This window comes from Bos taurus, chromosome 6, assembly GCF_002263795.3.
Source record: "Bos taurus isolate L1 Dominette 01449 registration number 42190680 breed Hereford chromosome 6, ARS-UCD2.0, whole genome shotgun sequence".
In the NCBI taxonomy this organism is placed as follows: domain Eukaryota; kingdom Metazoa; phylum Chordata; class Mammalia; order Artiodactyla; family Bovidae; genus Bos; species Bos taurus.
The window spans coordinates 78,379,771-78,395,679 of NC_037333.1; positions in this window are offsets into that span (position 1 = coordinate 78,379,771).

The window sequence follows — 15,909 nt, forward strand, 5'->3', positions numbered from 1 at the left end:
GTAGGCTACAGTCCATGGGGTCTCCAAGAGTTGGACATGACAGAGTGCCTTCACTTTCACTTTTCACTTTCATGCATTGGAGAAGGAAATGGCAACCTGCTCTAGTATTCTTGCGTGGAGAATCCCTGGGACAGAGGAGCCTGATGGGCTGCCATCTATGGGGTTGCATAGAGTTAGATACGACTGAAGAGACTTAGCAGCATCTAAACTTGGTAGAATCCATAAAGACTCTACTTCCAAATAACATCATCTTCACAAATACTGGGGGCAGCTTCCCAGATACACAGTGGCAAAGAATCTGCCTGCCAAAGCAGGAGACACAGGAGACTTGGGTTCAATCCCTGAATCAGGAAGCTACTTTGGAGTAGGAAATGGCAACCAGCTCCAGTACTCCTGCCTGGAAAATTCCGTGGACAGAAAGGAGCCTAGTGGGCTAAAATCCATGAGGCTGCAAAGGGTCAGACACAAATACTGGAATTTAGTCTCAACATATCTTTATGGGGAAAACAGATTGTCTGACTTATGTTAGGGCAAATATACTGCATGAGCACAGGAAGGGCCAAGAGGAGCTACTCCATGTTTAAGGTCAGGAGGGGTGACCTCGTCCAAGGTAAGGAGCAGAGGCTGCATTTTGCTGGAGCAGCCATGAAGAGATACCCCACATCCAAGTTAAGAGAAACCCAACTGAGATGGTAGGTGTTGCGAGAGGGCATCAGAGAGCAGACACACTGAAACCATAATCACAAAAAAGTAACTAATCTGATCACATGGACCACAGCCTTGTCTAACTCAATGAAACTAAGCCATGCCATGTGGGGTCACCCAAGATGGACAGGTCATGGTGGAGAGGTCTGACAGTATGTAGCCCACTGGAGAAGGGAATGCTGAACCACTTCATTATTCTTGCCTTGAGAACCCCATGAACAGTATTTAAAGGCAAAATGATAGGATACTGAAAGAGGAACTTCTCAGATTGGTAGGTGCCCAGTATGCTACAGCAGATCAGTGGAGAAATAACTCCAGAAAGAATGAAGGGAAGGAGAAAAAGCAAAAACAATACCAAGTTGTGAATGTGACTGGTGATAGAAGCAAGGTCCAATGCCATAAAGAGCAAAATGGCATAGGAACCTGGAATGTTAGGGGCATGAATCAAGACAAATTGGAAGTGGTCAAACAGGAGATGGCAAGAGTGAACATCAACATTCTAGGAATCAGCAAACAAAAATGGACTGGAATGAGTGAATTTAACTCAGATGACCATTATACCTACTACTATGGGCAGTAATCATTAGAAGAAATGGAGTAGCCATCATAATCAACAAAGAGTCTGAAATGCAGTACTTGGATGCAATCTCAAAAATGACAGAATGATCTCTGTTCATTTCCAAGGCAAACCATTCAACATCACAGTAATCTGAAGGAACATACCTCAACATAATAAAAGCTATATATGAAAAACCCACAGCAAACATTATCCTCAATGGTGAAAAATTGAAAGCATTTCCTCTAAAGTCAGGAACAAGACAAGGGTGCCCACTCTCACCACAACTATTCAACATAGTTTGGAAGTTTTGGCCACAGCAACCAGAGCAGAAAAATAAATAAAAGGAATCCAAATTGGAAAAGAAGAAGTAAAACTCTCACTGTTTGCAGATGACATGATCCTCTACATAGAAAACCCTGAAGACTCCACCAGAAAATTACTAGAGCTAATCAATGAATATAGTAAAGTTGCAGGATATAAAATCAACACACAGAAATCCCCTGCATTCCTATACAGTAAAAATGAGAAAATAGAAAGAGAAATAAAGGAAACAATTCCATTCACCACTGCAATGAAACGAATAAAATACTTAGGAATATATCTACCTAAAGAAACTAAATACCTATATATAGAAAACTATAAAACACTGGTGAAAGAAATCGAAGAGGACACTAATAGATGGAGAAATATACCATGTTCATGGATTGGAAGAATCAATATAGTGAAAATGAATATACTACCCAAAGCAATTTAAAGATTCAATGCAATCCCTATCAAGCTACCAACAGTATTCTTCACAGAGCTAGAACAAATAATTTCACAATTTGTATGGAAATACAAAAAACCTTGAATAGCCAAAGCTATCTTGAGAAAGAAGAATGGAACTGGAGGAATCAACCTGCTTGACTTCAGGCTCTACTACAAAGCCACAGTCATCAAGACAGTATGGTACTGGCACAAAGACAGAAATATAGATCAATGGAACAAAATAGAAAGCCCAGAGATAAATCCACGCACATATGGACATCTTATCTTTGACAAAGGAGGCAAGAATATACAATGGATTAAAGACAATCTCTTTAACAAGTGGTGCTGGGAAAACAGGTCAACTACTTGTAAAAGAATGAAACTAGAGCACTTTCTAACACCATACACAAAAATAAACTCAAAATGGATTAAAGATCTAAACGTAAGACCAGAAACTATAAAACTCCTAGAGAGGAACATAGGCAAAACACTCTCCGACATACATCACAGCAGGATCCTCTATGACAAACCTCCCAGAATATTGGAAATAAAAGCAAAAATAAACAAATGGGACCTAATTAAACTTAAAAGCTTCTGCACAAGAAAGGAAACTATTAGCAAGCTGAAAAGACAGCCTTCAGAATGGGAGAAAATAATAGCTAATGAAGCAACTGACAAACAACTAATCTCAAAAATATACAAGCAACTCCTACAGCTCAATTCCAGAAAAATAAATGACCCAATCAAAAAATGGGCCAAAGAACTAAATAGATATTTCTCCAAAGAAGACATACAGATGGCTAACAAACACATGAAAAGATACTCAACATCACTCATTATCAGAGAAATGCAAATCAAAACCACTATGAGGTACCATTTCACGCCAGTCAGAATGGCTGTGATCCAAAAGTCTACAAGCAATAAATGCTGGAGAGGGTGTGGAGAAAAGGGAACCCTCTTACACTGTTGGTGGGAATGCAAACTAGTACAGCCACTATGGAGAACAGTGTGGAGATTCCTTAAAAACCTGGAAATAGAACTGCCTTTTGACCCAGAAATCCCACTGCTGGGCATACACACTGAGGAAACCAGAATTGAAAGAGACACGTGTACCCCATTGTTCATCGTAGCACTGTTTATAATAGCCAGGACATGGAAGCAACCTAGATGTCCATCAGCAGATGAATGGATAATAAAGCTGTGGTACATATACACAATGGAGTATTACTCAGCCATTAAAAAGAATACCTTTAAATGAGTTCTAATGAGGTGGATGAAACTGGAGCCTATTATACAGAATGAAGTAAGCCAGAAAGAAAAACACCAATACAGTATACTAACGCATATATATGGAATTTAGAAAGATGGTAACAATAACCGTGTATACGAGACAGCAAAAGAGACACTGAAGTATAGAACAGTCTTTTGGACTCTGTGGGAGAGGGAGAGGGTAGGATGATTTGGGAGAATGGCATTGAAATATGTATAATATCATATATTAAATGAATCACCTGTCTAGGTTCAATGCACGATACTGGATGCTTGGGGCTGGGGCACTGGTATGACCCAGAAGGATGGTATGGAGACGGGGGAGGGAGGAGGGTTCAGGATGAGGAACACATGTATACCTGTGGCAGATTCGTTTTGATATATGGCAAAACCAATACAATATCGTAAAGTTAAATAAAATAAAATTAAAAAAAAAGAAATTAGATTCCAACTCTATCATGCCAAATAATGACTGTATAAGATCCATCTGTTAATAAATAAATTATCCTAATGAGAAAAAGAAAAAAAGAACTAACACGCAAAAAAATGTCCTTTTAACTTTAGGGACTGGAATGCAAAAGTAGGAAGTCAAGAAACATCAGGAGTAATAGGCAAATTTGACCTTGGAATACAGAATGAAGCAGGGCAAAGGCTAATAGAGTTTTGCCAAGAGAAAGCAGATAATAACAAACACCCTTTTCCAACAACACAAGAGAAGACTCTGTACATGGACCTCACCAGATGGTCAACACCGAAATCAGATTGATTATATTCTTTGCAGCCAAAGATGGAGAAGCTCTATACAGTCAGCAAAAACAAGACTAGGAGCTAACTGTGGCTCAGATCATGAACTCCTTATTGCCAAATTCAGACTTAAATAGAAGAAAGTAGGGAAAACCACTAGACCATTCAGGTATGACCTAAATCAAATCCCTTGTGACTATACAGTGGAAGTGAGAAATAGATTTAATGGACTAGATCTGATAGACAGAGTGCCTGATGAACTATGGACGAAGGTTCATGACATTGTAGAGGTGAGAGGGATCAAGACCATCCCCATGTAAAAGAAAGGCAAAAAAAGAAAAATGGCTGTCTGAGTAGGCGTTACAAATAGCTGTGAAAAGAAGAGAAGTGAAAAGCAAAGGAGAAAAGGAAAGATATTCCCATTTGAATGCAGAGTTCCAAAGAATAGCAAGGAGAGATAAGAAAGCCTTCCTCAGTGATCAATGCAAAGAAATAGAGGAAAACAACAGAATGGGAAAGACTAGAGATCTCTTCAAGAAAATTTTAGATACCAAGGGAATATTTCATGAAAAGATGGGCTCGATAAAGGACAGAAATGGTATGGATGTAACAGAAGCAGAAGATATTAAGAAGAGATGGCAAGAATACACAGAAGATCTGTACAAAAAAAATCTTCATGACCCAGATAATCACGATGTTGTGATCATTCACCTAGAGCCAGACATTCTGGAATGTGAAGTGGTCCTTAGAAAGCATCATTATGAACAAAGCTAGTGGAGATGATGGAATTCTAGTTGAGCCATTTCAAATCCTGAAAGATGATGCTGTGAAAGTACTGCACTCAATATGCCAGCAAATTTGGAAAACTCAGCACTGGCCACAGGACTGAAAAAGGTCAGTTTTCATTTCAATCCCAAAGAAAGGCAATGCAAAAGAATGCTCAAACTACTGCACACTTGCACTCATCTCACACGCTAGTAAAATAATGCTCAAAATTCTCCAAGTCAGGCTTCAGCAATATGTCAACCATGAACTTCGAGAAGTTCAAGCTGGTTTTAGAAAAGGCAGAGGCAACAGAGATCAAATTGCCAACATCTGCTGGATCATCCAAAAAGCAAGAGAGTTCCAGAAAAACATCTATTTCTGCTTTATTGATTATGCCAAAGCCACTGATTGTGTGGATCACAATAAACTGTAGAAAATTCTGAAAGAGATGGGAATACCAGACCACCTGGCCTGCCTCTTGAGAAGCCTCTATGCAGGTCGGGAAGCAACAGTTAGAACTGGACATGGAACAACAGACTGGTTCCAAATAGGAAAAGGAGTACGTCAAGGCTGTATATTGTCACCCTGCTTATTTAACTTCTATGCAGAGTACATCATGAGAAATGCTAGGCTGGAAGAAGCACAAGCTAGAATTAAGATTTCCAGGAGAAATATCAATAACCTCTCATATGCATATGACACCACCTTTATGACAGAAAGTGAAGAGGAACCAAAAAGCCTCTTGATAAAAGTGAAAGTGGAAGTGAAAAAGTTGGCTTAAAGCTCAGTATTCAGAAAATTAAGATCATGGCATCTGGTCCCATCACTTCATGGGAAATAAATGGGTAAACAGTGGAAACAGTGTCAGACTTTATTTTGGGGGGCTCCAAAATTACTGCAGATGGTGATTGCAGCCATGAAATGAAAAGACCCTTACTCCTTGGAAGGATAGTTATGACCAAACTAGATAGCATATTGAAAAGCAGAGATGGCACTTTGCCAACAAAGATCTGTCTAGTCAAGGCTATGGTTTTTCCAGTGGTCATGTGTGGATGTGAGAGTTGGACTGGGAAGACAGCTGAGCATGGAAAAATTGATGCTTTTGAACTGTGGTGTTGGAGAAGTGTCTTGCAAGTCCCTTGGACTGCAAGGAGATCCAACCAGTCAATCCTAAAAAACCAGTCCTGGGTGTTCATTGGAAGTAATGATGCTGAAGCTGAAACTCCAGTAGTTTGGCCACATGATGAGAAGAGTTGACTCATTAGAAAAGACCCTGATACTGGGAGGGACTAGGGGCAGGAACATAGGGGGATGACAGATGATGAGATAGCTGGATGGCATCACCGAATCCATGGACATGAGTTTGGATGAACTCTGGTAGTTGGTGATGGACAGGGATGCCTGGCATGCTGCGATTCATGGGGTCACAAAGAGTCAGACACGACTGAGAAACTGAACTGAACCGATGTTAGGGCTTCCTTATATCATTGAATGTTTTTTAACTTTTTATTTTACATAGAAGTATTTTTTTGGGCTCCAAAATCACTGCAGATGGTGACTGCAGCCATGAAATTAAAAGATGCTTACTCCTTGGAAGGAAAGTTATGACCAACCTAGATAGCATGTTCAAAAGCAGAGACATTACTTTGCCAACAAAGGTCCATCTAGTCAAGGCTATGGTTTTTCCAGTGGTCATGTATGGATGTGAGAGTTGGACTGTGAAGAAGGCTGAGTGCTGAAGAATTGATGCCTTTGAACTGTGGTGTTGGAGAAGACTCTTGAGAGTCCCTTGGACTGCAAGGAGAACCAACCAGTCCATTCTGAAGGAGATCAGCCCTGGGATTTCTTTGGAAGGAATGATGCTAAAGCTGAAACTGCAGTACTTTGGCCACCTCATGCGAAGAGTTGACTCATTGGAAAAGACTCTGACGCTGGTAGGGATTGAGGACAGGAGGAGAAGGGCACGACAGAGGATGAGATGGCTGGATGGCATCACTGACTGGATGGACGTGAGTCCGAGTGAACTCCGGGAATTGGTGGTGGACAGCGAGGCCTGGCGTGCTTCAATTCATGGAGTCGCAAAGAGTCGGACACGACTGAGCGACTGAAGTGAACTGAATAGCAGATTAATAATGTTTGATAGTTTCAGGTAGACAGTAAGAGGACTCAGCCTAACATATAACGTATCCTTTCTCCACTAAACTCCCCTCCCATCCATTCAATGTAAAATATTGTGTGACTATTTTATACAATATCTTCATCTTGTTAAATACATCATTGCCTGATTAGCCAAAATCAAACAATACCCTATTGTGTGTAATATCATAAAGGGACAGAGTGTAGACAGGTCGTCCTGAAGAAAGAAGGAAGGTACTGGGAAAGAAATGAAGAATCTAAGGCAGCTCTCAATATCATGATTTAGGCATTGTGTCCAGCTCATAACCTTGAAAACCTGTGTTGTCTTCTCTGCAGGACATTTTAGAAAAGAATATTTATTTACCTTATATTTTTCACTGAGACTAGATTTGTTGCTGCTGCTAAGTCGCTTCAGTCGTGTTCAACTCTGTGTGACCTCATAGACAGCAGCTCACCAGGCTCCCCTTTTCTGGGATTCTCCAGGCAAGAACACTGGAGTGGTTTGCCATTTCCTTCTCCAGTGCATGAAAGTGAAAAGTGAAAGTGAAGTCGCTCAGTCACGTCCAACTATTTCATTTACAGGAGTTACCAAAATATAAGGGGACTTCAGCACGTAAAGGGATATTTAAATATAGAAAATTAGCATCCTTGAGATATCCTAAATCTGACATCAAGAAATCTGCATTCAAATAGAAGATTAAAGTGGCCCTGCTGAAACTATCTGCTGTGGACTGGATAGGCATACTGATAAATAACATGCATTTTGAAGTAAGATAATTTTTTGTCCTTTCAGCTTGTCAGAGATTAATGACTACAGGCATTTGTTTTGAATTTTTTATTCTTACTTCTATTATTATGAACTCTTGACCAGAACTGCTTATGTTAATAAATCCACTTTACAATATGAAAATACAGAAGCTCAAAAAATACGTGATTTATCCATTCATTTCTAAATATGAAGATGAAAATATGGTTACATATATACATAAATTATATTGTTAATTAGTGTTGCAGAAAGTGTCCATTTATACTTAAAATAATATAAGTATAAGTATGTTATATAAAATATTATATAAGTTGAGAAACTTTGTGAAGACATTTTTTTAATCATCATAGGTTTAATTTTGCTATAAGTGTTTATTTAAAAATACTGATTTGGTTATTTTCTTATAAATAGCCAGTGAATTACGGTGAACAGTTTCAAATTCGTGTTCTCTGAAGAAGATTTTACTTCAGGGCTAGGGATCAGGCTTGATCACTCAAGAGCTTTTGTGTAGCAAAGTTTTATTAAAGTATGAAAAAGGAACAGATAAAACTTCTGACATAGACATCAAAAGAAGGATGAAGAGTGCTCTCCTCGCTAGTCTTTAGCAAGGGAATTATATACTTTTTAAAATTAGCTATTACAATAAAGCAAAATAATGTCTCAGGTTGTAAAAAATTTACCAGACCCACTCCCACAATTTACATTTTAGGATAACAGGATTAGAATTTAACAATAGAAATATCCTACCAGACCCACTCCCATAATATACATTCTAAAATATCAGGATTAGTCAGAGGTTTTCAGGAAGGAGAAACTGTCCTCAAACAGGATACACTGTTGTTATATAATCCCTAGAACATAGTTTAAACTGAGTTGTTTGTTGTGTAATCATCAGTTCAGTTCAGTTCAGTTTTCATAGAGTTGAAAAAAGTCTTTTCCTTGAAATGGAGAAACCCCTCCATGGGAAGCCTTCAACTTCCAAAGTTGAAGCACTTTGGAGTGCAGCACTCCAAAGACCCAGCAATTAGACCAATTCTGGAATGCAGCCTAAGAGTAAGCCCAGGACAGGAAGACATTGTCTTGAGGGTCAAACTGCAGACTCAGGACTTTTGGAGTTAGCAGAAGCAGGTCCACATAGATTATCAGGGCCATCTGAAAAGTAAAAGTTGAAAGACATAAAATGACATTGTTTAGTTTTGGTCAGGGTGCCACTTTTTACTAACTCAAGTGTGGTGCACCCAGAAATCAGTTCCTGGCACCTTGACAGCTGTGGGATAAGAAAGAATAACCTACTAAGGGCCTTTCCAGAGGGACTTGAGAGATTGGTCTCCAGATCCCAAAGTCTTATCAGGACCTTGGTGCCTGGGTCAAATGGTGGCTTGTTTGACTCAGAGGCTGGGTCAGGAGTTACCTCTTGGAGTTTCCATAATGTCTCTTGAAAGGCTGAAAGCTGAGCACATAGTTAATTCTAAGGTTTCCGGGTCTGTGACAATATCTGTGCACAAAAATGGTCTGTCATAGAGACAGTTCCTTCTTCTGGTGGGGGGGAGGGGCAGTTTGATCCCTCATTAAAGCTATGGGTAGAACTGTAAACCAAATACCGTGTGTTTCCTGGGTTAGTGTACATGGATGTCTATTAATAAAGTCATTAGCCTTTTTGACCTTTCCTGAAGATTAAGGTCTCCAGGAACAGTGTAAGTGATACTTTATTCTTTGAGCTTTTGACACTCCTTGAGGTACAGTTTTAAAGGCAGAGCCATTATCACTCTGGAGGCTCTGCAGCAGCCCAAACCTGGGAATAATTTCATGGATTAAAATTTTTATAACTTCCTTAGCCTGTTCACTATGGCAGGGAAAAGCCTCAATGCATTCAATAAAATCATTTACCCAGACCCATAAGCAAGAAAATCTGTTTGTTTTTGGCATATGAGTAAAAGGAACCACAGCCTCATTTATTATTTGTAAAGCTTGAACTAGTCTCCATTTATCATTTGACTTTTTCACACTCAAAATAGGAGTGTTGCATGGAGTATTTACAGGGACTTAATAGCCCCTGCTTCTTTAAATTCTCAATGATGGGTTTTAACCCTTCCTTAACCTTGGGTTTATATCTTCCCTAGTGGCTCAAATGGTAAAACATCTGCCTACAATGCAGGAGAGCCAGGTTCGATCCCTGGGTTAGGAAGATCCTCTGGAGAAGAAATGGCAACGTACTCCAGTACTCTTGCTTAGAAAATCCCATGGCTGGAGGAGCGTGGTAGGCTACAGTCCATGGGGTCGCAAAGAGTCAGACATGACTGAGCAACTTCACTTTCACTTGGGTTTTAATGGGTACTGCTTTTGATGTGGAAATAGATGAGGGTCTTTGAGCCTTCTAGCAACAGGTATAGCATTTTGTGCTCGACCCACAGTTTTTCCATCAACCCACACTTTAGGATTTACATTTTGTTCAATTAGTGAGAGAGAAAGAGAAAGCTCCATATTCATGAATACAGAGGCCTGGACCTTGCTCAGTATATCCCTCTCCAGAAGGGGTGAGGGAGACTCCAGCATGATCAGAAACGTGTGAGAAAACAGCACAGAGTCCCAGTTGCAGCTTAAAGGATGACTGAAATAATAGCGTTTAGCTTATCCTGACAGTCCATTACAATAGTGGATCCGGAGGAAAGTGGACCAGAGGCTTCAGTGAGCACAGAGAAAATTGCCCCACTGTCCAAAAGAAAATCGACTGATTGGCCCACACAGTTACTAACACCCAGGGTTCCTCAGGTGCTGTTAGGATAGGAGCTTGTGTGGGGACCACTGGGCTCCTTCAGTCCTGATTATTTTGAGAGCCTGACCCCTGGGGCCTACACCTCTGAGGAAAGTCTCTCCTCCAGTATGGTCCTTTACAGACTGGACAGGGAGCTAGGGGTAGTTTAGATGCCTGAGCAGAACTTCACTTAAGATGCCCCTCCTTTCCACAGTAATCACAAGCCTGTCCTTTTTCAGCTGGGTTCCTCTGGGCATTTTTCTCTCCAGGTTGATTCATAAGTGTTTTCACAGCCACCACTAGAGCCTGGGCCTTTTCTTTGGTTCTTTTCTGTTCTTGTTTTTCCTCCTCACATTATCTACTGTAATATACTGTTTGAGCCAGCTGTAACAGTTTTTGTAGAAAATGATTCAATCAAAATGCCTGTTTTTATAACTTATGGCATAAATCTGGAGCAGACTGAGTGAGAAATTTATCTTTTAAGGTCGTCTCTCCCTCTGCACTCTCAGGAGAAATATTAGTGAACTTTTGAAGGGCTTCCCACTGTCTCTCTAGGAATCTGCCAGAAGCTTCCTTCTCTCCTTGTTCTGCATCAGCCAACTTAGCATAATTTAGAGGCTTAGTTTGAGCTCTCTTAAGCCCTTCAATAATGCAATTGATGAAGTGGGTCTACCCCCATATCCCTTTCGATTTGTGATAATCCCAATCTGGCTCTGCTATAGGAACCACTTGTCTCCCCATAGGGAGGAGAGGTATTTCATGTTCTGTCTTTCCCCTTGTCTCATTCTCTCCATTCATCTCCAAAAGCAGTCACTTTAGTTCACTTCAGTCACTCAGTCATGTCCGACTCTTTGCGACCCCATGAATTGCAGCACGCCAGGCCTCCCTGTCCATCACCAACTCCCGGAGTTCACCCAGACTCACATCCATTGAGTCAGTGATGCCATCCAGCCATCTCATCCTCTGTCGTCCCCTTCTCCTCCTGCCTCCAATCCCTCCCAGCATCAGAGTCTTTTCCAATGAGTCAACTCTTCGCATGAGGTGGCCAAAGTACTGGAGTTTCAGCTTTAGCATCAGTCCTTCCAAAGAAATCCCAGGGCTGATCTCCTTCAGAATGGACTGGTTGGAACTCCTTGCACTCCAAGGGACTCTCAAGAGTCTTCTCCAACATCACAGTTCGAAGGCATCAATTCTTCGGCGCTCAGCCTTCTTCACAGTCCAACTCTCACATCCATATATGACCACAGCAAAAACCATAGCCTTGACTAGACGAACCTTTGTTGGCAAAATAATGTCTCTGCTTTTGAATATGCTATCTAGGTTGGTCATAACTTTCCTTCCAAGGAGTAAGCATCTTTTAATTTCATGGCTGCAGTCACCATCTGCAGTGATTTTGGAGCCCAAAAAAATAAAGTCTGACACTGTTTCCACTGTTTCCCCATCTGTTTCCCATGAAGTGGTGAGACCAGATGCCATGATCTTCGTTTTCTGAATGTTGAGCTTTAAGCCAACTTTTTCACTCTCCACTTTCACTTTCATCAAGAGGCTTTTGAGTTCCTCTTCACTTTCTGCCATAAGGGTGGTGTCATCTGCATATCTGAGGTTATTGATATTTCTCCCTGCAATCTTGATTCCAGCTTGTGTTTCTTCCAGTTCAGGGTTTCTCCTGATGTACTCTACATATAAGTTAAATAAGCAGGGTGACAATATAGAGCCTTGACGTACTCCTTTTCCTATTTGGAACCAGTCTGTTTTTCCATGTCCAGTTCTAACTGTTGCTTCCTGACCTGCATACTAATTTCTCAAGAGGCAGATCAGGTGGTCTGGTATTCCCATCTCTTTCAGCTTCCCCCAAAACTTGTTCTCTCAAGTCAGGAGTCAGCATCTGTCCCAAGACATACATTACATCTCTCCAAGTAAGTTCATAAAGTAAAGTTAGTCCTGTAAAGGCTTCTATGTACTTTTCTGGATCCTCTAGACAATCTTCCAGATCTCTCTTTATCTATTGTACCTCTGGGTCTTTATGGATTGGTTATTTTTCCCAGTGGGGTCCTCCTGAAGAAGCAGTAAGTTTTATGGATCTTCCACAGCCCCTCTAGCTACCCTTTGCATATGTTATCAGCGATAGATTAGAGAAACATGCTTTTTCTCATCCTCATCCTCTTTCTCATCCTTAGTTTTGGTTTTCTGCAACTCCTCTACTTTTACTGTCTGAAATCCTATTGAAACCAAAGTAGTCTGGGGCTGCATTGGAACTGGGGTTTTTTGAACTTCTTTTGAAACTGAGGCATCCCTTCCTGGAGGGATTCTTTGACCCTTAGCTTGCTTAGTTGTGAGTGCCTGATTCAAAGGCAGAGGCAGAGTAAGAAGACAGGAGGGAGCTGAAGCCTTTACACCCAAATCTGTACCCTTAGGACATAAATCTGGCATATCTTGCAGAGAGAAAAAGAGTAATACATATGGTATTTCCACCCATTTACCTTGTCTTCTTCAGAACCAGTCTAGTTGTAAAACAGAATCTTAATTAAGAGACCCTTCAATTGGCCATTGTCTGCCACCCTCCAACAGATATTGTGGCTATGCATATTTGCAAAAGAAAGTCAGGCATGTCTTCTTTAAACTCTGGGGGTCAAACTTATCCCTGTTTGTCAAGACACAATCTAAGGGTTTGAGTCTGGAACTTTGACTAGCACCCATCTGTAAGAGAGAATAGAGCAGTGACCAGCATCTTTGCTTCCTTCCATTGGAGATGTCCCTCCCTGCTCTAGATAGAGGTGTAGACAGACTTTCCATTGAAGCTTTCCTTCCCTGGCCAGACTTAGCCTGTCCCTTACTGACACAGGTGTCTTACTCATCCCTCCCGGTTTTACCACGGAGGTGACATAGAGATACACCAAGGGAAGATCCGATGGCATCCTGAATTAATTTCTAGTTCCACATCACCTCAACCTTTGTTTGATTTGCTAGAGTAGTTTCCTGGAATGTTTCCCAAGCTAGTACTACTAGGGGAAGCATCTGTCTTATGTGTGCCCATTCACATTCATGATTACAGTCCTGACTGAGGTAGAAGGGATGAATCATTGCTACATCAGTAAGCCACAGGAGAGCTTTATCTAGTCTATTAAGAGTTAGTACTACCAAAGGAAGAAACCCACTGTACTTCCAAACTGGGATTCTGAACCTATATTTATAGAAACCTCATGCTCACTGGGCTTCCCTGGTGGCTCAGACAGTAAAGCATCGGCCCACAATGTGGGAGACTGGAGTTCGATCCCTGGGTCGTGAAGACCCCCTGGAGAAGGAAATGGCAACCCACTCCAGTATTTTTGCCTGGAAAGTTCCATGGACTGAGGAGACTGGTAAGCTACAGTCCATGGGGTCGCAAAGAGTCGGACACGACTGAGTGACTTCACTCATGCTCGCTAGCAGCACTTCAATCCACATAGTTTGGAGGGACAGCTACGACAAGGACTCACTAGTTACACTTAGTTCCTAAACATATTCCTAGCTAGTCTAGGTTCCCACGACTACCAACCTTGGAGTCTAAATAAAAGTATATAGTAACAGCATGAATCATAAGCCCATTGAAAGCCCATGATCAGACACATTAGGTTAGGAGTTCTAATTTCCCATGCAACTATTAAATGGTCAAAGAGACCAAGAAAAGCTGACTGAGAAAGGAAAATCTGGCCCACAAGCTTCACCCACATCTGGTTGCACCCCTCGCAGAGACCTTGGGTGTCTCTTGATACTGGCTGATGCTAAGTTGCTTCAGTCGTGTCTGACTCTGTGCAATCCCATAGACAGCAGCCTACCAGGCTCCTCCGTCCTTGGGATTCTCCAGGCAAGAACACTGGAGTGGGTTGCCATTTCCTTCTCCAACACATGAAAATGAAAAGTGAGAGTAAAGTAGCTCAGTCATGTCTGACTCTTGGTTTATCCTGAGTACTGGTACTGGCAGGTCAGTATAAACCCCAGACAGGACTCACCTTTTGGGGGCTGTCTTCATTCATCATGAGGCACCATGAAACCATGGAGTAAGACTCATCACTTGCCTCATATAGGGCACACAAACACACTGAAGAGTTAGTAAAGTAAAGCAGAAAACATGTATACTGAGAAAGCAGAAAAGCTAGAGCTCTGAGTGTTCTTACCTTGTCCTGAAGATACTAGACGAGCCCCCAAGATGATAGCTTATGGTGAACAGTGTCAGGTTTATGATCTCCAAAGAATAAGATTTAACTTCAGGAACAAGGACCAGACTTGATCACTCAAGAGCTTTTGTGCAGCAGTGTTTTATTAAAGTACAAAAAGGGACAGAGAAAGCTTCTGATATAGACAACAGAAGAGGTAAAGAGAGTGCCCCCCATGGTAGTCCTTCAGTTCAGTTCAGTCGCTCAGGCATGTCAGACTCTTTGAGACCCCAGGAATTAGAGAATGCCAGGCTTCCCTGTCCATCACCAGCTCCTGGAGTTCACTCAGACTCACGTCCAACAAGTTGATGATGCCATCCAGCCATCTCATGCTCTGTCGTCCCCTTCTCCTCCTACCCCTAACCCTTCCCAGAATCAGTCTTTTCCAATGAGACAACTCTTCGCATGATGTGGCCAAAGTACTGGAGTTTCAGCTTTAACATCATTCTTTCCAAGGAACACCTAGGATTGATCTCCTTTAGAATGGACTGGTTGGATCTCCTTGCAGTCCAAGGGACTCTCAAGAGTCTTCTCCAACACCACAGTTCAAAAGCATCAATTATACGGTGCTCAGCTTTCTTCACACTCCAACTCTCACATCCATACATGACCACTAGAAAAATCATAGCCTTGACTAGACGGAGCTTTGTTGGCAAAGTAATGTCTCTGCTTTTGAATATGCTATCTAGGTTGGTCATAACTTTTCTTCCAAGGAGTAAGCGGCTTTTAATTTCATGGCTGCAGTCACCATCTGCAGTGATTTTGGAGCTCCCCAAAAAAGTCTGACACTGTTTCCACTGTTTCCCCATCTATTTCCCATGAAGTGCTGGGACCAGATGGCATGATCTTAGTTTTCTGAATGCTGAGATTTAAGCCAACTTTTGCACTCTCCACTTGCACTTTCATCAAGAGGCTTTTTATTCCTCTTCACTTTCTGCCATGAGGGTGGTGTCATCTGCATATCTGAAGTTATTGATATTTCTCCCGGCAATCTTGATTCCAGCTTGTGTTTCTTCCAGTCCAGTGTTTCTCATGATGTACTCTGCATATAAGTTAAATAAGCAGAGTGACAATATACAGCCTTGATATACTCCTTTTTCTATTTGGAACCAGTCTGTTGTTCCATGTCCAGTTCTATCTGTTGCTTCCTGACAGGCATATAGGTTTCTCAAGAGGCAGGTCAGGTGGTCTGGTATTCCCATCTCTTTCAGAATGTTCCACAGTTTATTGTGATCCACACAGTCAAAGGCTTTGGCATAGTCAATAAAGCAGA